Raw genomic sequence first — 23,406 nt, 5'->3', positions numbered from 1 at the left:
CGTATCGTGCGATCCAGTCGGCTCAGTGTCTCAACTGTGACTATGCAAAAAAAAAAAAAGGTGTCGAGAAACAGTAAAATTACAGGTTGGAAAGGAAATCCCAAAATCTTCCCATGATTTTCTGAAAACGTGCACCTTTTATGATTGAGTGTATTTAACCTGCTTGTCCCCCTTGATCTTCTTTTCAGTGATATATTTTATTCCTTTATTAAATATTAGTCGGTAGCTGCTTTCTAACATTTATATAATACAATATTGAACGTAGGGACAGTTTTGTGATAGAAGTCTTATCCAAAGTGTTACAGAAGATTGTAAAAACACTTTGTAGTAGTTTGTCAAAGTTTGCTGGATGTTGTCGCCTCATTTTTTTTTCTTTTTCTACTTTAATCAGTCAAGAAACAAGAATTAAAAGCAGCCGTAGACTCGGGAGTGAATTGGCCAAAGGTCAGTCGTTGCCTCAGATTCCCGCCTCGTCCTCCAGCCTCGTCTCCGATCCGTCCAAAAGCTCCTTTCACAACTTTCTGCCTACTTTTTGAAGTTATCTTTGTGGCGCTTCGGAGCCAAGAAGCCTCACGGTCATGCATCTCCACACACACACACACACACACACACACACACACACACACACACACACACACACACACACACACACACACACACACACACACACACACACACACACACACACACACACAATCCATTGGCACCCTGCTGGCCTTCCTCACACCCTGGAAATCTGTTTCCCCAATTCCCGAGCTTTAGGGCTCGATGTGTCGCGCTGCTCCAACCAGACCTGTGGATAACAACTGTTTGTTTTTTCTCGTCTTTATTTTTACTCAACTTGTGACCATATTTTGGGACTTTAAGATTGACCTCCTTGATACCAGCCTTTGTACTTGTCCCGTGCCAAGCGGCTGACTGACGAGAGCCGCCTTTCCCGGGCCGCTCAAGCCTGAAACCTCGCCGTGCCATCTCCACTTCGGCCTGAGCCAGTCTATATGACTTATGGAGTTTTGGGCCCTCTCCGCTGCCAATCCCACTTAGAGTGCAGTTTTCTGATAAACAAAAGCACATTCAAGCTTTAGCTTCTCATTTCACACTATGTGCTTTGGCTGGAGGCAACGCTTTCCTGGAGCCCCTGGCCTAGAGTCCAAAGAACGGCTCCAGTTGGCTTTCCTTTTCAAAAAAAAAAAAAAGAAGAGGGGGGGGGGGGAGATGCCACATGTGGAGGATTAGGCTCCATCTTTCATCCTCCACGCTCTCTGCTCGCCCTCTGCCACCGTAGCCATCGCTGCCCCCCACCCCCACCCACCCCTTCTCCTCCCCCGTGGACGTATGCACTCCCATCGTTTTCCACCTCCGAGTCACCTGAGTCGCCGTCCCCGTCTCCGTCCTGCCCTCGTCTCCCCCCCCAGCTCTTTTAAGCGTGGGGGGAGGAGGGTGGAGGATGCAAACCACACAACACAATTTCTCCCTCTTCTCTCCCTCTTTTTTTTTTTTTTTTTTTCTCCTCAGAGCTTGACTTGGATTTTAAACTTTCACTTTGTTACGGGGGCACACACACACACACACACACACACACACACACACACACACACACACACACACACACACACACACACACACACACACACACACACACACACACACACACACACACACACACACTCATCCCCGCCTGTTGTAGGAGTCGAGTCCTGACTTCATGAAAAGAGAAATCTGTACATTTGTGATTCTGAATATTCTTCCAGTAAAGTTTTGTCGGGTAAGCTGAGACACTGATGCAGTTTTTTAAGTCCATAAATTGTGTCCTCATTTTGTGTGTGTGTGTGTGTGTGTGTGTGTGTGTGTGTGTGTGTGTGTGTGCGTGTGTGTGTGCGTGTGTGTGTGTGTGTGTGTGTGTGTGTGTGTGTGTGCGTGCGCATATTCATTTCTATTTTTTCTCTCCCAAACGCCTCATGCATGTGAAAGCTGGCAGCTATAGCACACGGCAGCGCCGTGCATATGGCGCTTCAACGGAAGAAACGCTGCGCCACCGACTGCGAGTGTATTCCACCGTCGGGGGGGGGGGGGGGGGGGGCTTTTGTACACCTTGAATACACTTAACCTGCTCAAAGCGCCGAGACGGAGGACTAGGACGAGGAGGAGGACGAGGAGGAGGACGAGGAGGAGGTCTCTCCCGTTAGAAAAGTCGAGGCTCGGATCTGAAGGCGAGTGGCACCCGTAAAGGCCCCCTTTTTTGTCTCCGAGATACCGCGGCGGTTATTCGCGGTTTTGCATGTGAAACGTCAGCCGAGGCGTGCCATGACCTCCGGGGGCGGAGGGGAGGATGGGGGGGGGGACGGGGGACGGGGACGGGGGGTGTCCTCGCCCATCTCAGGGAACAGATGTGGCCGCCCACTCGCAACAGTTGTACCCTCTTCCCACAGTGGCCTTGTGGGAGACGGCGGGCGGGCGGGCGGGGAGGGGGGGTGCGGGGGGAGGAGGGGGGGTGCTCGCCGCGGACTGAAGACGATACCTCCGCTAACTATCTCTGGTGTCGGCTGCAGGGAGGGCGTGCGAGCGTCTCCCGGAGAGGAAGAATCCAGGGGAGGGTGTGAACGGCACACATATTTACAGGATCAATATTTACCCAAAAACTCTTCTCGGGAGCCGACACCTGCTGCATCTTTGTACAAAGTCGAGAAGTTGGTGAAATGAAATTGGCTGATCTCTCTTTGAAGATTTCATTAACTCCCCTCCCCCTCCTCCTACTCCTCCTCCTCCTACTCCTCCTCCTCCTCCTCCTCCTCCCCTGAAATATGAACTCAGAAACTTGATCAAGTTATCACGGGGGCACATTTTTTCTCTCCGCTTATTTTTGTATTTTGTATTTTTTTTCTCTCTCTCTCTCTCTCTCTCTCTCTCTCTCTCTCTCTCTCTCTCTCTCTCTCTCTCTCTCTCTCTCTCTCTCTCTCTCTCTCTCCGACGGCTCATTAAAGCAAATACAGCTAATAATGAACATTTTAAAACGGGCTCACACTACAGGCTTAATTTTTTTGCTTTATTATTTCTTAATCCTTAATGAAGAGTTTCATTTACACCGCGCTTTATGGAGAAAACATGCGTTTCAACGCGCTGAAAGTTGATTCATTCCCTTGTAATGCAATAGTTAGTTTTAATTGCTTTTTAATGTAGTCGCTTGACTGTGATATTGCAGGAAAACAAACTTTGCGTTTGCATTCGTCTCATTTCCATTTTCGAAAATTCACAGCCGTTTATTTTCCGATTTTTTTTATTTATTTATTTATTTATTTGTGTGTTGTTGTTTTTTTTTTTTTTAACGGATCTCTCACCGCGACGCGCTTCGTAGTCGCGGTTTACCGTTCACAACGAGCCGGGACCGGAAAACATCATGATCGTTTTCTGATGTTTTACGCTTTAATAAAAGGATATTTGAACTCACAGCTTGCCGTCAGATCAAGGCGGAGATATGTGTTGTGAGTGTTGGCACCGGCGGGAATGAACTGTGACACCTAAATCAACAACTCGCAGAAGGACTTTGCCCCCAAATTCATTTGTCAATAGATTGAGTCAATACGTGTTGATCTGCGTGCAGCTCGACAGCCTTCTGTCTCCCCGTCAACACACAGGAGGGACAGTGTCTGGCTAGACGTCTGGCCATTAACCGCATTATCTGTGCGTCTGTTGTGTAAATGCATCAAACGGTGGCTGAGAGATTTGGTGGTTGTTGTTTTTTTTTTTTTTTTGTTTGTTCCTGCCCGTCACCGTGAAACCCGACGTCCCGGTTGTTTGAGTGAATGAAACCCAGTACGACACAAATGGAGTCCAAATTCAGTCTTTTTGTAAGTGAGGTCTCGACTGATTTAATTACACTAAGTGGTAGGAAGCCCCCGCGCGCTATCAAATATTAAAGTGGTAATCTGTGAGGTTGTATTTTTTTTATTTCTTTTTTTTTAATATTTTTCGCTCCTCGCCTGGCGCTCGCCACTCTTGTTTCAAAACTTTTACCTGTCAGTCAAACGTTGAGGGATTAAAGCTCTTTGGGGGTTTTCTTCCTCTCGAGGTTTTCTCTTTCAGGACTTTTTTGTGCGCAACGAACAAAACAATGCGCTCGGTGGAAAGTTGCGCTGGGAGCTCCAGGACGTCCCGGTACCTTCGGTGTGTCCAGCCGGACTCGGCGTCCGGTCCTCGTCGGGCCCGAGGCTGTCTGGACTCGAAACGGAACCGACATCCTCTTTTTGTTTACACCCGTTTTGGTGTAATAAAAAAAAAAATCAACTATAAGTAGTGCGCCCTTTAATGTCGTGAGGTTCAAGGTTTCCAGGTTTTGGTTTGTAGATCGGTTTCATCCACTTTCCCTTCGTCGGAGTTCAGCTTCCATCACTGGTTCTTCATCGTAGTTTAAATGATCTTTCACCGACGCTGTTCATTTAAATCTTTGCTTTCCTTCTTTAGGTTTAGGGTTCAAATTCGATTACTTTTTCTTTATTATGTACTTTCGACAGCGTTTTTCCAAAGGTGGAGAATATACTTGTGTTTTTCTTCTTCTTTTTTTTTTTTTTGCGCGCGCAAAAGTTTCCAAAAGTGGCAAATAAAGTGTCCTAATATGAGATATAACTCATAAAATCCCGCGTTTCCTCTCCGATTGTCCGCTCGTTAATCGATAGCTTCGTTCTCTTGGACATATTAATCAATAAATCAATAAATAAGTCAAAGCTGAAGGTGATGTAACTTGTATATTCCAGTAAATATCCTTTTATAACCAGGAAGTCCAGCCGGGTTAGAGCTGAAAGAATCCGTTTATTAAGTGATTAGTGTGTAAAAAAAAATATCAGCAACTATTTAAATGCATGAAGTAAGATTTGCCCGACATGAAGGTTCACCTTCTAAACTCTAATCGTTTGCTGCTTTTCTTTACGTGACCATTAATATCTTTGGATTGTAAACTGTTGGTAAACGTGATTTTGAAAAACTGACCAGCGTTTTCCCCGAAGTTTGAGGAAGACTTTGGTGCGCATGTTTAAAAATGTTGCGTCATTTTTGACCATATCTGTGTAAAATTGTGAAAAACTTTGAGCAGATATTAAACAAACAACAAAGCATGCAGACAAAAACGTAGTTCGAGAAGTCGTCTTGGGAACAAATGCAACCATCACATCTGGGAAAAGTAAAAACCATCAATCGATAGAGAAGAATATTCAACACTGCAGTCGATCGGGAGAATATTTGTTATTTTCTCCGCCGTAATCTCGTTTCGGTGTTTTTGTTTTCGTAGTTTGAAAAAAGTTTGCGTCCGGTTCGACTCCTACCGGCTGGGTTTCTGGTTTCACTTCCTGATAATGAATTTATTGAAATTGAAGCTCAAAAGACATAAAAAAATAATAATAATAAAAAAAAAAAAAATTAAAAAGCCAAAACGAAGAGAAGATCCGCTGAACGTTTTATTTTTTGTAATTTTTTTCTTGACAAGCACCCACCACAACACCGTTCACATTTCAGACAATAAATCATTAGTAACAACCATGGCATCTCTTTCCCTCTCCCCCCCCCTCCCCCTCCTGTTAATGCCAATCAGAGCAAGATGGGAAGATTCCCTCCAACTCTTGAGATCCAGCATGTGTTTCTCCCAGAGGGGAAAAATTAATTCCTCCTCCTCCTCGGCATCATCCTCCTCCTCCTCCTCCTCCTCCCTTTTTCTCCGCCAAGGTGCAGTGTGCTCCTTCTCTCTCTCTCTCTCTTTCCTTTTTTTCTTCTTCTCTCTCTCCCCATCTGAAAGAATACAAGAGAATGAGAACCTCTCCTGAGGGGATCCAGCTTATATACTATTTCATCCGCATTTAAATCCTCTGATAAATGCGAAATGTGAATGCCTTAGCGGGGAACTTGCGAAATAAAGAGAGAGATTATTTTCCGGAGATACTAATATTAGTCTTTTGGCATGGGGTAGAGTGAATACGACACCCGAGCGTGGGGAAGTCTATTGACGGTGATATTTAATCTAGTGTAAGCATTGCTCGTTGTCAAAGGAGCGGAATAAAAGGCGAGAGGAGGAATATGGGTTGTTTGTTTTTGTTGTTGTTGTTTTTATTTATTTTTATTTACATACCTGTGAGAATGACGATCCATTCAAATAGATGACTTATCAGGCCGGAACAGAACCTCCCTCTTCCCCGCAGGCGATGAAGAGGAAGAAAAATAAGTTAAGTCTGGTATTATGAGAGCTTTTGAGAGCTTTTGTTGGCGAGATGTGGTCGTTATATATATATACACACACACACACCGTACACAAACAACTTTTTAACTACTTTTTGTTGTCTTTCTCCTCCAAGTAAAACTATTGTTCCACCTTGTTTTAAGTTTGTTGAGGAATCCCGGTCGAGTGTTTTCTTTTTGTCGTTCTTCATCATCCAGGTACCGAGTGACACTTTTTTTTTTTTTTTTTCCTTCCCACTTTGATGGAAAAAAAAAAAAAAAAAGATCAAACAAATCCTTAAGACACCCGTAATAATCTACGTTTTTATTATGTGTTTATTGTTTCCCGGGGACTGTCATTTTTCCGGCACCCTCTGTGCGAGGCGACGCGAGGAAGGTTTCCATCAACAAATATTCCTTTCAGGATCTGTTAGGCCTTGCTTGTCATCTGGATGAAAAGGAATCGTGGGGATTTTTGTGCTTGCCCTTAATCTCCCTAACTGATGCTGGGAGTGCAAATCAAATCCAATTATAGGCAATGTGGGCCTTCAGCCTCTTTGAGGAAAGATATTGGAGACACTGATGGTTATCTAAGGTTTTTTTTTTTTTTCCTTCTTCTTCTTCTTCTTATGTCTCTGCTTTGAAACAACCAGCAGCTGAGTGAGGTCACGGAGTTGATCTGAGCGCTCGCAAGACCCCACTTGGGATTTTTTTTGGTCTTTTTTTTTTTTTTTTTAATATATATACAGTACAAAGACTATTAGACCCTCTAAGATTGTGAACCGATGACCAGGCGTGTTGAATAAAGAGCTCTCTTTTTTTTTAATGGGAATAATCTGCACGTGTAAATGACTCTGTGATGTCTGAGGTGATAACTACAGGTGCAAAAAAAAATCAAGAAGCTGACTCCACTTTTTATGTCCCTTTGTGCATATTTTAGAATTTCAATTAGACCATTGGAAGCTTTGACTGAAGTCTATTTGACAACATATTGCTGTCGTTTCAGGGCCGTATGTTTATTTTTCTAATTTATTAATGCAACAGGCAGAGGTATTCAACTATATTCATCCCAGAAGGACAATTCAGCTTTACAGTTAAACCCAAAAACACTCACAAGCAATCAGCAACAAACAATCAGGTGCTATACAAATAAAGTTTATTCAATTTCTTCTTATTAAAAGAAGCTACCCTTACGCTGCCTTATTGCTCAAATTCACATTTTAATAACCTGTTGGAGATTCAGATTCAGATTACTAACAAGTTTAAGCGATAATACACGATAAAAATATACCATTACAAGCAGGAAGAAGTAAAGTGGCCCCTTGATATTAGTGGAATATTATTAGTGATGCATTTATATGTAGGTGGTACAAAGCATCTACTTTTTGTATGATTTGCGTGCCTGAAAAGTAACCAGAGACAAAAGCTGTTAGTTAAATGGAAATATTTCAGCCCGGTAAAGTACAAGCACCTCAAAAGGAAAAGTACTTATTCGCGATTGGACAATTTTTGGGAGACCGAAGCGAGACGTCGCTCAAAATACGACAGCCTCGCCCAGAAATATGAAGGCCAACAAAATAAAAAACACAAACCCGACCCAGAGGGAGGAATCTTCACGGTGCGAGGGGACTAATAGGCGGCTGAAATAGTGATTTTTGGATCCGGTGACACAAACTCTTATCTGTCTTTAATCCGAGTTTTGGAGAGCACGGTTAAGAATGTCCCTGTTAAAACTAATCTACGATTACAAAATATCTCGAACTCAATAAACTGAGATTATTCAAATCCCTCGTGGTGTAATCGCACCCAAGTTCTACCATGTAATCTCAACCCGACGTTGTTTTTTTTGCATTCATCGGCCTCTTTCTCTCCCAGACGGCATGTAAATAAACCTTCCCCTGGTGTGGGACGCCGTTAAAAACTTAAGAAATTCGCCCGCTTATTTTGTATCATTAAAATATTAATCGCAGATTAAGCCCCCTTAATACCCTATGGATTGCCATTTTAGAAAAACAAATACAATAGTTTCCCCCACTCTTTTCTTTGCAGAAAAAAAAACCTCCTGGCATCTCAGGAATCCGCCGCATGTTTCGGTGCTGAAAGAAAGACAGGAAAGGATAGAACTGTAATCCCTATCAATGCACTTTAGAAACCACCTTCTTGCTAAAATGTGTGACTAATGGGCACAAATCTGCGGCTTTAGAAGCTGTCAGCGAGGACTGCCGAGGCCGTTGTTCCACCATTCACCGCGTAAACGTAATAAACCCGTCCCGTTTGTTTTTGCCATTGCTCGAGTCTTTTTTTTTTTTTGTGTGTGTGCATCTCGGCTCAGAGCAAAACGTACCTTGAGGTCTTGTGTAGGGTTTCTCCTTTCAAGCTGCAGTTCTCTGTGTTTTTTTTTGTAATAATTTTTTTTGCCTCCCTCCCGCCCGGTCTGTGTGCTGCTGCTGCTGCTGCTGCTGCGTGGTGCCATAATGACATTAAAACACGAACACTTAAAGGGCTTTTGGTGAGAGCTGCATTGTCTGCTGTGAAGGCTTCCAAAAAGAGGCTTTTATTTTGTTGTGGGATTTAATGCCAGTGTGTGTTACCTGATAACATTAAGGCAGGAGCAGGGAAGCAGGAATATTCTCTGACTGGCAGAGCTTCAAGAATATTGACCACCAACAGGATTGCAGCTGACGCCGGCCATGTATATTCATGTGTTCTCAGAAACGGCCTGATTATAGCTATTACAGAATTATATCCGGGGAGGCGCAATTCATTAGCCCTGATTTCTCTTTATCTAGCGTCACGGCGCGAGGTTAGCTTCGCGGAGAAGGGGTTGGGATAACGTCGGCGTGTTTCCTGTGAAAGAATCCGCGTCGACCTTCTGGGGTTCAGAAAACAACCTCGCGAGACAGAAAACTGAACGTCTCAGCGGTGAAAGTTTCGGCGTAAAAGTAATCAAACATGAGGCCTCAGACCGTTTATACTCGGGGAAAATAAACTCCCCCCAAAAAAGTTCCTTCAGAGTGATTTCTTTTTTTTCCTCGCAGGTGAGATTTTGTGGATCCAAATCAATTTATGTTGTTGTTTTTGCGATGGCAGTTAAATACACTTTGGGAAATGAGGTGAATGAAACCTATAAAATGAAGTTTGCTTCCAGCTGAATAGTTAATTCAGTGCATCCAGAAAAAAAAAAAAAAAAAAAAAAAAAGCTAGTCTCTATCTTTTTTTTTTTTTTTTTTTTTCTCCTCCCCTCGCTTCTGTATGTGAGGGAGAAATAATGACAGTGTTTCGGCGTTGTTTGATCATCCTTAGCAAATTTGAATGCCAAATTTGTTTTGCAGGTGTTGCTCATGGAATAATTGAGCTGCATAATGTGGATAAGGTGTTGCTACCATACTACACTTAATACGCATTTTAAGCACCAAAACAGCTCCAGCCGGTGCAGGAGCCTGAAATTACAAGTTGAGTTGTTTTTTTTAGGCTAAAATAGTTTTTTTTTTCAGTGGACACGGTTTATCTTCACGAGAGAAAAACACATTTTGGATGTGCAAAAGCGGAATCGAAAAATAATTGAATTATTACGATCAATCGTGTCCGAATCGTCAGACGCGTCGTGCCAAAGCTAACTTTACACCAAAGACGTGAAAAAAAAGTCATGTGTGACTTTAATAAGGCAGATCTGTTGCCTCATATTCTTTATTCCTCCATATTTGAATATTTGGTCTTCCCGCTGCTCTATCTTCTTCGTCAAAATCTCTCGAGTCATAGTTTTGTCATCGGCACTCGTTCAGTAATCTTCCCTGTTATTTATACATCATCTTAACTCTGTTATTCTGCCTGTCAGACCTTTTAAACGTACAACCTTCCTTCTTTCCATCGCAATCTCATCTTTCTGGTTGTTTAAGGAGTCTCATCCTTTTCACCACATTGTTGGAGAACGTTGCTGCTCAAACTGCCGTTACTCATCTCACCTTATTGTTGTCATTTGTTTTGTCCTACACGGACCTGCTTCCCACTAAACTGGGTTAAAACCAAAGACCAAAGAAGCTCATGACGAAGTGTCTTAAAGTGCAATACCAGCGAGGGCCACTAGAGTCCAGCTCCTAAAAACCTCAACTCCAATAGACTCCCATTCAAAAAGCATCAACTTCTCATGAAATACAAAAAAACAGCTAAATTCCCTCCTTCTGATCAGAGTTCTGGTGGTTATTCTAAAAAACGATATCCATCATTCATTAGATATCAAGCTGTACAACTTCTTTAGTTTGATTGAAAGGCATAAGTGGGCGTGGCCTAGTGTGCTCAGATTCTCAGTGAGATTGACACCTCGCTCCTCCCCAGCTGGTTCCAAATATGGTCACTTCTGGCTCCAAAAATCCAAGACGGTGACGGTCAAAATGCCGCGATCACGGTGGGCTCCCATTCGGTCACAACTTAAATCCATGGCTGGAATATGTACGGAATACCGGGAATGACAGCTTTTATTTTGAAAGAGATACAGGAAGTCTTTGCATTCAAACGACCAATGTTGTAACTTCATCTTCATCCCTCGCTCAGTCGAAACATAACTTATATTCAATGTTGTTGTTTTTTACCCTTAAAAAAAAGAAGGAAGAAATCGAACTTGAAAGTGACGAATGAAGGACGTTTCTCTGCTTCAAATTTTGACGACAACGATCGTATTTTCATCGTCCCCGACAGGAAGCTTGAAGGGTCAACGCGTTCGTAGTTCATTCCCTTCTCTGTCACATGACGGCGTACCTGAACCAATCAGAGCTGGCCTTTGCACGACAGCACAGGTTTTTCAGCGGTGGAAAAAAAAAAAATATGCGCTTTAAGTACACAGTTTGCTCTGGTGTCCCGGGTGCACTGTGCCCCTCCTCTCGTCTTCCCAGGCAGAAGCTCGATAAACACAGACACTGAGCCACATGTAAACACACACACGCGCACACTCAAGACAATGGCTATTACCCGGCACACCTGGGTTCCCGCCTGCGCCATCCTCCTAATATCTTTTAAATCTTCACATAAGGTATGCCTTCCATAGGGCTTACAATACCATTTGCTCTAATAAATTCTTTTGGCAGCGCTGAGTGCAAGCTGCTTCTCTAAGGCCCCAGGAGGAGCGCGGAGGAGAGCGGGAAGGGAGAGGCAGCCCAAAATATGAGGATAAATAGTGGGGAATCCTCCAGGACCCCGGCCCTGGTAATCAACATTCTTCCAACTGGAAACATTTTCCAATTCTTCATCTTCATTTAGCTTCCTTACCTAGTAATTCTTAGCAGCGGGCTGCAATAATTTGCATCGACGCCTGAATCGAAAAAAACAACAACCAAGAAGGGTCCAAATTGAAGGTTTTTTTTCTTTTCTTTTTTTGGAGGAGGAGGAAGAGGAGGAAGGGTGGTGGTGGGGGGTGCGGGGGTGCGATTGTGATAAGCAAATGAAATTAATGACGGCTAGTGTTTGTCTAGTGGAGACAGGAAAGGAGCGCGGTGTCGGGTGCCATGTTAAACACTCCACACACGGTAAAGTAGCTAATCCCGGCTCCCTCCATCTCAAGCCTCTGTGTGATTACAGCGAACAGTCTCCTCATCGTGAGCGCCGCGGAGCAGAGCGGCGGCCCTAGTTACCTCTCCAACAAGAGGCTCATTAGGAGCGAGAGAGAGAGTCAGGAAGAGGGAGAGAGAGAGAGGAGGAGGAGGAGGAGGAGGAGGAAAAGGGAGAAAAAAAAAAAGAGGATTTTTAAGTGTTGACTAATAGAGGAGCTCCAAGGTATTTATTTCTTATTGTTTCCCTGCAAAGTCATTATGCCACAGTGGAGGTTCTTCTTTCCACTTCCCCGGCAGAGAGCAAGAGAGTGAAGTACAGCAGGGTGTGTGTGTGTTGGTGTTTTCTTCCCCTCCTCCTCCTCCTCCTCCTCCCCCCTCTCCCTCCCACTCCACTTTAAGGGGAGGAGGCGATGGCTCGAGGCGAGCCTGGATCTCCAACACCGAGATGCACTTCTATTGTGGCTCTTTTGCTGCTGCAGCACATGAACTGTCACTTGTTAAGTTAAATTATACATCGCCTCTCCTAATTCCCAGCCCCTGATATTTCTGGCAGCGGAGAGGTACACGCGGACAGGCAGCATCTGTTAGACCCACCGACGAAGGCCAAAAAAAAAAAGCGCCTTTTTTTTTTTTTTCCTCTGCAGAACATTCGTCAGCCGGCTTCGACAACCAGTCAGCTCACCTGTCCTCCCGCCGCCCGCACAGCACTCTGCAAAAGTGAAATTAACTTTTTAAAATGATAAACTCCTGAAGTGGGGATTTGATTTATCGTTCTCAAAAAAAAAAAAAAAAATATCAGTTTTTCAGCAACTTTGACATTTGATAATTCCTTAGCTTGATTCGAGGCAGCCGGCTGAGCTTCCAGCTCCCCTGCTGGATATATTTGAAAGGTTAAATGGTTTAATAGTAATTATAGTAAAGCAACATTGGAATATTATACCATCTGAACACAGTTTTATCAGTTCTCAATTGTCTCAACAATAGTGTAATTGTGAGCTCAGTCGCCCACACAATAGTCGGGCAAAGACAAAAAAACAAAACGCTAATGGCTCAGCAAAGGAGAAGATGAATAAAATTAAAAGACACCTGCACACCTCTTCTCTTCTATTTTGAATAGATTTCTTTGTTAATTTTGGAACCGAGTTTTAGTCATTACAAAGAACACCTACTGTCCCCTAAGCTGCAGTTTACATTTATCAGCACAATAGCCCATTCAATTACACTGATAACAAATGCAAAGTAGTGCATCTGTTGACTCAAACTTTTTCGAGTATCTTATTTCCTCCTTAAAAAAAAAAAAATCAAAACCTGGCATTACGAAAGCAGCGCTGAAACCTTAAAATGAATCCAAACCTGCATCTGCTGTTTATTAATCAGCCCGTAGATACTCTGTGTGCTGTTAATTGTTGAGAGTTAAATAATCACTTTGACTTTTCAGAGCCACAAAGGTCAAAGGTGTCTCCGTGGGTAAACACTCCGGGGAGGTTCAGGCAGAGGCACGATGAGTCAGAGGAAGCGGCGTGCAGGCAAAGCATGATGGGAGTAGGCGCCCCCCCACGGTGCCACGTTTTCAGCACATGTAATCGTAGTGTTAGTCATTAAAATCTGTACAAATATACGTTTATTTAATGTCAGCTGACTTGTGCGTCGAGTTGATTCTACGCTAAAAAAAAATGTCCAGTAGTTTACTTCACGGCTGCCGTAGATTTATTTTATCGTATTAAAGATCCAAGTTATGATGTTAAAACCCAGTCAAGTCAATTTTATTTATAGAGCGGCAAAGCACAACGCGGGTTATTTCATGGCACTTTAACACAGTAAAGTCCTCACAACAGAACTTTACAACAGTTCAACAATTCCCGCGTGAGATAGGAGGCAAAAATGTCCTTTTAAGAGGAAGAAACTTCAACAGAGGGATGGAAAAATTCAGTTTTAACAGGAAGAAAAACCTCCGACAGAAGGAAGGAAAAACTCCCTTTTAACAGCCTCACCTACATTAAATTCAAGCAAACAAAAGTCTGTTTTATTTGCAGTGTCACTCACAGCCCTGAGTCAAAGTTTTCGTACCTGATTAGTGGAGTTAACCAAGTAGATCTGAAACTTTAATAATCTCTGCTGAGTTGTTGCAACAAAAAAAAAAGAAAGAGAAAACCCAACACCAAAAAAAATACCAAAATCTGAACATAAAAACAGGAGTCAAGACAAACACAGGCAGCCGGCGGATCCCCGGCATGTTAAGCAGAATGGATGAGTGGGAAGGCCGGATGACAGCATGAATAACTTACATGCATGGATTGATTTACAGTCGCTGTTACAGATGGAACAATATTATATCGCCCCGCTAAAATGTACATTACTAAACATGTAAAGAGGTGCGTTAACATGTGATGCACGATGAAGATTAAAAAATAACTTCATGAACACGCGGAGATTATGAATCAAATCTGGATATTTACTCTGAATTTGGGATGAAAAACGGCCGATTTTAAATAAAGAAATGTCATTTCTATTTAAAAACTGTTCAATCTCAGCTGTCTTCTAGCGGTCTAATACATTATTCCACGCGTCTGTGTGTGTGTGTGTGTGTGTGTGTGTGTGTGTGTGTGTGTGTGTGTGTGTGCGCTGAGTTTCGGGTGTCATACTTTTTTTTCTTTGGAGGACAAACTCTGCATCCTCTGGTTTGTTATACGACACCTCCTGGTAGAGACTGAGGCTGCAGCTTCCAGGCATCACACTCTCCCAGTGTGTGTGTGTGTGTGTGTGTGTGTGTGTGTGTGTGTGTGTGTGTGTGTGTGTGTGTGTGTGTGTGTGTGTGTGTACACATACATATGTTGGCAGTGTCTTGTCTGTAGCTTTAAGAAGGAGAGAACAAGGTGTGTTTGAAGAGGCGTGTGTGTGTGCGTGAGAGTGTGTGTGTGCGTGTGCGTGTGTGTGTGTGTGTGTGTGTGTGTGTGTGTGTGTGTGTGTGTGTGTGTGTGTGTGTATACGTACAGTACATACCCCCACTTAGGAAAGCCAACCACCCTCGGTGTCTCCAATGGCTTAGGGCCCTTTTCTCTCTCCCATGGGGGCCCCTTGATTGAAGCCAGAATTCCTCCACGTGTGTGTGTGAATGTGTATGTTTTGTGTGCGTGTGCGTGTGCGTGTGAGAGCGAGTCTGGGCCTCGCTGGGATTGCATTAGACAAAAGAGACGCACTTGCCAGCAGCTGTGGCGAAGACAGCGAGCATCCCGCCCCACCTTAAAGCGCCCCATTGGTTCCTCCTTCCACTCCCAGCATCCCTCGGTCCAGTTAGGCAACCGGAGCGGCGATGGCGCCCGCTGAGGAGAAGGAAGAAGAAGAAGAAGAAAAAAAAAAAAGGCCCCTCGGGAGTCTGGAAAGTGAATAAAGGAACGCGCAGAAAGAGAGAATAAGCATTTTTCATGCTTTTTTGTGTGTTTAATGCCATTTCCAAAAATAATGTGGGCTCCTTTAGAAAAACAGGAGGTAAAGATTTATAAGACGCGTACATGTCCGCACGCAGACACACACACACACACACACACACACACACACACACACACACACACACACACACAGTTTGGGGAGGGTTTTTAGCTGTGAATACCTGATTCTTCCCCCTCTTTTTTTTTTTTTTTTTTTTTTTTTCTCCTCATCTCCCTTTAAAAATCTGCAAATCCATTTGCTAAACAGCTGCACCTCTGTAGTGCACAGATAACAACCTGGGCCAGACTGGCTTTGCGGCAGCGAGTGGAGGCAGATAGGCCCAAATCTCTGGCCCTTTTTTCAAAAATGCTAATGACGAAGGAACCACTTCCCCGGCCAAAAAAAAAAAAAAAAAAAAAGACGGAGAGAGCGAGAGAGAGGGAGAGAGAGAAAGAGAGAGAGAGGGAAGGCTCTTGTAGATCTGTCAATTGCTATTTTGACAGATATTTGCTTGTAAGTACACACAGCACTTGTTCCCTGTGTCTTATCTGGTGCTGTGCAGAACACTGACCTACATTACATCAAGCACAATATGATGCACAAACATGCTCTGTTCAATAGCCCGCTTTTTTTTTCTTCTTCTTCTTCTTCTTTCTGTTGTTGTTGTTTGTGTGTGTGTGTGTGTGTGTGTGTTTGTTTTTGTTTTTTTCTTCCCCTCTCCTCACTCCCCCTCTCCTCTCTTTTTCACCTTAAAAAACAAAAACAAAAAAAAAAACAGATGGATTGAAATGAAATGGCTGCAAATCCCGCGAACAGAAGGTATTCTTTCTCAAATAAAACCTCGTGGCTTAAAGGGAGAATCTTGCGACCATCTCCGGATGTTTGATTGCTCCTCAAAGGCCCGAGCAACTGCACTCGGTGGAGGAGAGTAAATATTGGAAATATTGCCACAGCTGCTCGTTTGCTCCATCTCTTAACTCTCCCTCTCTGCCTGCCGACACACACACACACACACACACACACACACACACACACACACACACACACACACACACTCTCTCTCTCTCTCTCTCGACACGCACATGTACACAGAGTGCACGCTTGTCCTGATAGTTGATGTGTGATATATTGTTTATCCACGCAGGGTGTTTTTTTTTTATTTTCAGGACAGCAGCTTGCAGCGAGGTCAGAGGTCAACGCGGAGAGCGGCGGCCCTGCAGCTATATGTACGAGAACTTTAGTGTCTCACAAACACACAAACAAACACACACAGAAACACACTCCGGTTTAAAATGGATGATTTCCAACGCGGCGTTTTGAATTGAGGTGCTTCAGCTGACAGATTGGCTCTCTAATCACCAGAGGCTGCACTGCACAAACTTCCTCACCATGAAATCCCCTCTTTTATTTGTCTGGTAACCGTGAATGTTATTTCCTGATTTACAACTTTACAAAGAAAAAAATAATAATAAACACAAGGTCCAACTCCGAGCCGCATGCCATGACCGCCTCCAACCACTGGAGGCGGTACATTAGCGTTATATAGGTGTGTGTGTGTGTGTGTGTGTGTGTGTGTGTGTGTGTGTGTGTGTGTGTGTGTGTGTGTGTGTGTGTGTGTGTGTGTGTGTGTGTGTGTGTGAGAGTGTGTGCGCGTGAACTGATCTCTGCCCTCGTCGTTTAAAATTAAAGATGAAAGCACATCAAATTTGAATTAGTTGTGGTTAGTTTACATCCTTATAAATAACATATGTAGATATTTATAAATACAAAGAAGTAATGTAGTATTTTTTTTTTTTTACCATTAACGTCAATGGTTTATTGTAAAAATGTAATCTGATAAATTCTCTTATTCTTGAATACCGTATGTTATGTAGATATTGGAGATACATATGTGGTCTAAAATATTCATCTTGTCCCTCGTGAGCCGCCATATTCGACCCATAGAAACCATCGATTTTTAATGGGGTTTTTTTGCGAGAGAAATGAAGCATTTGTTGATTAGATAACAGCCACGTCCACCGAGCCGAAGCTGTTAATTTACTTTTTATAAGTTGCATTTATAAGTTGATCAAACTCGCTTGGCAGATAAACAACCATGTGACCACGCCATCCTCCGTAACCGGCTATTACCTCCCATCAAGTTCTAGTCCTCAAAGAGATAATTACAGGTTCTCTTTTCACTGTAATTGTCAGTTCACTTAATTGTGTTTTGATATATTGGAGAATGTATAGCTAATCCCCCCCCCTCCACTTTCCCCACCCGATCCATCACGCATACATTAGCTTGTTTGTCTGTAGGATGCTTTATAGTCGATGACTTTTGGGATTTGACCTCACTTTATGTTGACTGGCAGGTGGGCCGCGAGCCAGCAGGAGTGGGAGGTTCGCCCCTGCAAGGCCCCCCAAGAAAGGTGGTGTGTTTGTGTCTTGAGTGTGTGTGTGTGTGTGTGTGTGTGTGTGTGTGTGTGTGTGTGTGTGTGTGTGTGTGTGTGTGTGTGTGTGTGTGTGTGTGTGTGTGTGTCTGCCAACTTTGTGTTCTATATAAAGTGTGTGTCGCTGCTTACAGCTGAAAACAGGAATTCATTTAGTCAACGGTGAAAACTTAAATGTAAAAAGTTTTTATTCGTTTTTATTTTTTAAATTGTATTAAACCGGTTCGATACAGTTAGTAGTGGTTGAAATATTATATGTACGTATATAAGTACAGAAGTATCAAGCAGCAAAATGTAGTTAAAGTATTGAAGTAAAAGTCCTGGTTTGGTCTCTGACTGATATCCGATTATTTATGACATCATTCGATTTTTGCAGCATCAGTGTGAGCAGCATGTTGGACTGTACTGTTGGAGCTGCTTTCAACCGCTTTCTATCCAGGGACAGCAGATAATTGTGAGGCGGCCGTCAGATGATTTTGTAGGAGAAAAAAAAACAAAGTTCTGATCCAAACAAAATCCAATTTTAGACTTTTTCTCTCATCTTTGATTCTTACTGAGATTTGGGATCATTTGAACATTTTTTGAAATGAAACCATGTGAGAAGTTTCAAGGGAAGAATATCTGTTTGGTGGAGCTTTTAACGACTCGTACACATCTGAAAATGCGACCCGACTAGACGCTGCTGTTTGTAAGACGGCGGGAGACAAACTGGGTTTAATCTTTAACAATGTGTTGGATTTTAACAGCTTGTTATATTCTATATAACAATATCTATTGTGTTAAATCCTCATCTGAAAGGAACTAAAGCTGTCAGATAATTTTATTGGAGTAAAAATAGTACAAACAACTGAAATGTAGTCGAGTGGAAGTATCACATGGAAATAAGTAAAATACAAGTGAAACATCAAATTTTGTGTCAAATCTTTGGGAACAAAAGAGGTCAAATCCGGTGAGTAGAGGTGGTGGGGAGGTACCGTTGTGTTGTTGAGGGTTACAAACTTTTTTCAACGTGTGTAAAGCGGCATTTGACATGTTGGAGAGTCCAAGTACCGTCGTGCCACAGTTCAGGTGGTTCACACCGAATGTTTCCCCCTCAGACGCCTCAGAAGGTCCCGCTGGAACTCGGTGTTGACAGTCTGACCCTTTGGGGGACGAATTCACGGTGACACAACCACCGCCAACGTCAAATAAAAACCCACCTGGGGTCTCCTGACCTGACTTTCTAGACTTTCTGAAGCATTTCAAGGGTCTCTGTTGTTGTGTTATCAGGTTTCACACAAAATTCGATGCCCGCTCTCTGGTAGAGTCCTCGGTAAAATCACAGATATTCACGTACCAGCGGCCACAAGAACGAGTGTTACTCAGCTTCTGATGTTGATCGAGAAACGAAACTTGGGATACTTACTGACGAAGGTTATAGTTTCCTCCTGCTCCGTGGACGCCCTGGTGATGCAATCCACTCACGTGCAACATTCTTCCAAATGAAAATATCGATTAGTTGCCTTGGGAGAAAAAAAACTTGAGCCGAGTAAGTTTAATGCTCATCCCAAACAAATTTTAATATTCTGTATGACTAAATAAATGCAGTCTCATTTGCATTCACCACTTCACCAATGATTATACAGTGGTCTGAATACTCTGCAACGCCGGCCGACTTACCGAGAGTGAAAGTTTCCCCTGCTAGCTGCAACCTTCAAAAATTCAAAGTAGATTAATTGGATTTCGAACAGCCAGCCAGACAGATTGCATCCTGTGCACCGCATGTAAGAAATATCACATTGAATGCACTTTATAATCGTACACTTGTGCATCATATTCTGAAGAGCGTGTGTGTGTGTATGAATCAGCCTTAGCACACCGTCCACAAAAGGAAGGTAAAAAGCGCAGCGCCGGCCTCATTCGGTACAATAGGCCTTAATGCTGCCTCTGAGCGAGGCCGTCGCCACATGCAGCCCACAGAAAGCAGGCAAGACAGAGTAAACAGTTTGTTCCCGCGAACAGCTCGATGCCAATCAGCGATTAATGAGGCGACGCTGGAACCACCGGCTGAGAGAAGTTAAACTGAGCTGAATTAAGGAGCAATATCATCCCTCATGCAGGTGCTCGCCGAACGAATAACTGCTTTAATTACTGTTATTCAATCATTTGCTTTTTTTTTTTTTTTTTTTCTCTCCCTGCCGCATCCAAACACCACTCTGGTATTATCCCCCTTTTTTCTTGTCAATTTACAAACGCCTTTCACAGACATCCTACCTACACGTTTCGCTTAAGGCGCTGAAGCACATGTGACCCATCAGAGGAAGAAGAAAAAAAAAAAAGCAGCCGCAGTCTTTAAGTGCACATTGTAAAAGAAAGAAAAGCTCAATAGCAAGGTGCAGTTTGCAGAGTCCCTCCGTTTGAATGGGTCCTTATCTTGGTTTACATACTTGGGGTGGAGAGGTTTGTGGGTGCCTTTGATGGGAAACATCTGTGTGTGATATGGGTGGTGGAGGGGGTGGGGGAGGGAGAGAAAAAAATGGGCGTCTTTGCACCTGCTTCGGTACACCGCTCCACAATGCTTATTATTTCTGCTGGAGGTGTCTCGTGTTGTTTTTTTGCCGCCACATACTGTCAAGACTTTACAGTGACGGTAACGGCGCTTGTCAACTTAAATGGTCTGCGTGTCGACCGTGCAAGTGTCAAAGTCACATATCAAAGGTTTGACCAGGCTTGAGTTCTTCAACCATTTGTAAAATAAACTGAACCACATGTTTAGTTGAAAAAAATTCACAGTTTGATGAAGAATCTCTTTCTTTGTCACTATCTTTGCTGAAAGGCTATGTACCGCTTTTACAGTCGCTCTATTTAAACCTCTACTTAAAAAAAACATACTCTTGATCCAGATGTTTTAGCCAAATATAGACCTTCATCCAACCTCCCCTTTATATCTACAATCCTTTTAAAAAGCTGTCGCAGGTCAACTGTATGACCACCTGCACAAGAACGGTTTATTGGAAGATTTTGAGTGTGCGCATCATAAACAGAAACATCACTGGTTAAAGTTGTCGTAAAATTTCTCATTGCCTCAGACAATGGACTCTACTTATCTCGCTGCATCTCAGTGATGCCACTGATGACAACATTTCATTACATGGACTGGAACCTGTTTATCGGGATTGAAGGAACTGCACTAGGCTGGTAGTCATAAAATATATTTTAAATTTGTTCATGTCAACGATCAACTCAAGCAAAAGTTGGTCACGGGGGTCCACAGGGTTCTGTACTAGGGCCGATACTTTTCATGTTGTACGTGCTTTGTACTTCGTGCTTCGTTTCTATTGCTATGCAGATGACACCCAACTATATTTATCTATGAAGCCACATGAAACAAATCAGTTTCTTCAAGCATGCCTTGAAAATATGAAGGCCTGGTTACCTGTAATGTTCTACAACTAAACTCAGACAACACTGAAGTTGTGGTATTTGGCCTCAGGCACCTTCGAAACTCTTTGTCCAGCCACTGAGTTACTTTGGATGGCATTGCCTCGGAGTCATCTATGACCAGGATATATCCTTTCATTTAAAACCAAGCCTCTATGACAACCTTCCTTTAATCTGTGCAATTTCTGTCATTTTTATTTGTTTAGGGACAAGTATGTAGCAGAAACCAATGCCACACCACAGCAGCATTTATAGCCGGAGATAATTTGCAACGGCCGTCCCCAGATAGGTGTTTAAAATACATAAAACTCAACAACTCCCAACGTATACGCAAGAGACTGAACAAATCACGACTTCGACAATAAGTTTGTTCTTTGGAAATACAGACAGAACAATACTGAAGAATTGATCCCTCTTAAAAAACAATAGTCAAAGGTTTTCTTTGTACAAAATCTTGTATTTTACTAAATTGTTTTACTTTTGCATCTTTTTGTTTTAACCTCAAAATACTGACATGGATTCTTTGTTTTTCCTTGATTGTTTTATAGGAGGAAAATATCTGAAACGGCTTTTCAGCACCACTGGACCGAAGTTCTCCACTGAATCACAGAGAATCACAGCTCCACGGAGCAGGAAGACCCACCGGACTTTTTTTCAACAAAGGTAAGAAAGTCTCTAACATTTATAGCACACTAGCAACACGACTGTATGATATACAGCAATAAATTAAAACACCCCAATACTGACTTGATTTGTGCGACTGAGAGCAAAGTAAGCATGAATAAAGACATATCCTGATGTTAAAGCAGCATTTACTGATTACCTATTTATCGATGGAAAACCATTTTAGCACCTTTTAGCTCCGTGTTTTGGTTTTACTCTCGGTTCATCGACCCGACTTGTGGCGGATATTTTCAGCCGCACAGCTCCGATAAACCAAACGCACGCTACCGGCTCAGCACCGAACACAGACAATGATCATTTTTCTTTGTTTTCTGTGTGTGTGTGTGTGTGTGTGTGTGTGTGTGTGTGTGTGTGTGTGTGCATACGTGTGCGTGCCGCCATAACAACTTTACAAGCTGATGTCATTGTCGTGTTTACAGTTTGGTCCAACGAAAAAACAATTAATACTGCTTTTAAGAAAATGAGCTCCACAGACTCTGACTTCTTGTTTGTGTATTTTGTGACACCTTCTCACGTCGTTGTATTTTTACCGACCAAAACAAGTCAGGAAAACAAAACAAAAATCATCCATATTTTTTTTAACTTCTTTTGGAAAGTAGTTTTGGATAATAATGCTTTTTTTTTTTTTTTTTGCTACGTTAATTTTTTAACAACAAAAGCAGGTCTATTTTTTTTGTGTGTGTCATGACCAAACAGATTCACGGTGGTTTAACTTTTAGCCCTATCTGTGTTTAAGATGTCTTTCTATACAGCTTTAAATGGATTACTGTCAACCACTTTGAAGCAGGAAGTACTAGCAGTGGCACGAATTTAAATCTGCAGCAGATCCTGCTTATTCATGACAAACCAAAAAGATTTGTCGACTCCAGTTCTGTGTTAAGTTGACCTTTTTTTTTTTTTTTTTTCTTTTTTAACGTGACGGCAGGAATAATGCGGTTTGTATTCCCCGGGGAGAGCGAGGGGAGGTGCCGAGTCAGCCGGAGCACAATAGCTCTGTAGGATTTGAGTGGATTGACACAAAACAAACGAGGTGATTTCCCTTCAGAGTCAGAGGAGGGATCTATCTCCGTAGAGCCGAGTGCTGACAAGTGCCGGTCCCCGAGGGACGACAAATAGAGATGTTAGCGCTCCGGAGGGGGAAAGAAAACCCGGGCGGCTTCACTCCTTTCATGTTACTAAACACGCAGGAGGAAACTGAAGATACTGAAAAGCTTTTTATGTGATAAATACAATTGGAGCGATCGCTTCACACACAGCAACAGTCGTGTTTTGTTGAGGACATAGTCGGGATTTGTTGGCCGCAAAATAGTCCTAACTTGTGTCTGTATTTGTTCGGTAAGAGTTGGGTATTATATATGATCACGACCAATATTTACTTTCTTTTTCCTGAATTTTTTTTTTTTTTTGGTCGCCTCATGCTAGATTGTTTGTTTTTATGGACGGCACTTGCAGGGTGGTTTGATTCCCCGAACTCACGTCCCCGAATGTGTGAGTCATTCAGTCATTCGCATGCTAACGGCCGTAGACCTCGGTGTTAATTTAGAAACTGTTGGAGCAGCTTTTAACCAATCAGCATTGACCACCATATACTGTATGTTGTGCGTCAAAACACCAGACATTTCCCCAATGTGAGCAGAGATGGGACGCCGTGTTGGTAAATGACCTCGTCGATATTTGCCGGCGTTGCTGCAACTGTTGGTATCGCTTCA

General features: G+C 42.9%; 1 long non-coding RNA gene across 1 annotated transcript in view; it reads left to right on the top strand.

The window, feature by feature from the left end:
* Window positions 1-2,477: 2,477 nt before the first annotated feature.
* The window catches only part of LOC138633879 (uncharacterized), a 165,837-nt gene continuing 144,908 nt past the window's right edge, over window positions 2,478-23,406 (top strand). Inside the window, exon 1 of the long non-coding RNA XR_011311920.1 lies at window positions 2,478-2,491. This is a non-coding gene — a long non-coding RNA (uncharacterized lncRNA). The remainder of the gene's footprint in view (window positions 2,492-23,406) is intronic.

This window comes from Brachyistius frenatus, unplaced genomic scaffold, assembly GCF_029030835.1.
Source record: "Brachyistius frenatus isolate BFR_SWC_R1_liver_20210118 unplaced genomic scaffold, ASM2903083v1 Contig_239, whole genome shotgun sequence".
Lineage (NCBI taxonomy): Eukaryota > Metazoa > Chordata > Actinopteri > Embiotocidae > Brachyistius > Brachyistius frenatus.
Note: the sequence above shows the minus strand (reverse complement) of the source record. Positions and strands in the feature narration are given on the sequence as shown.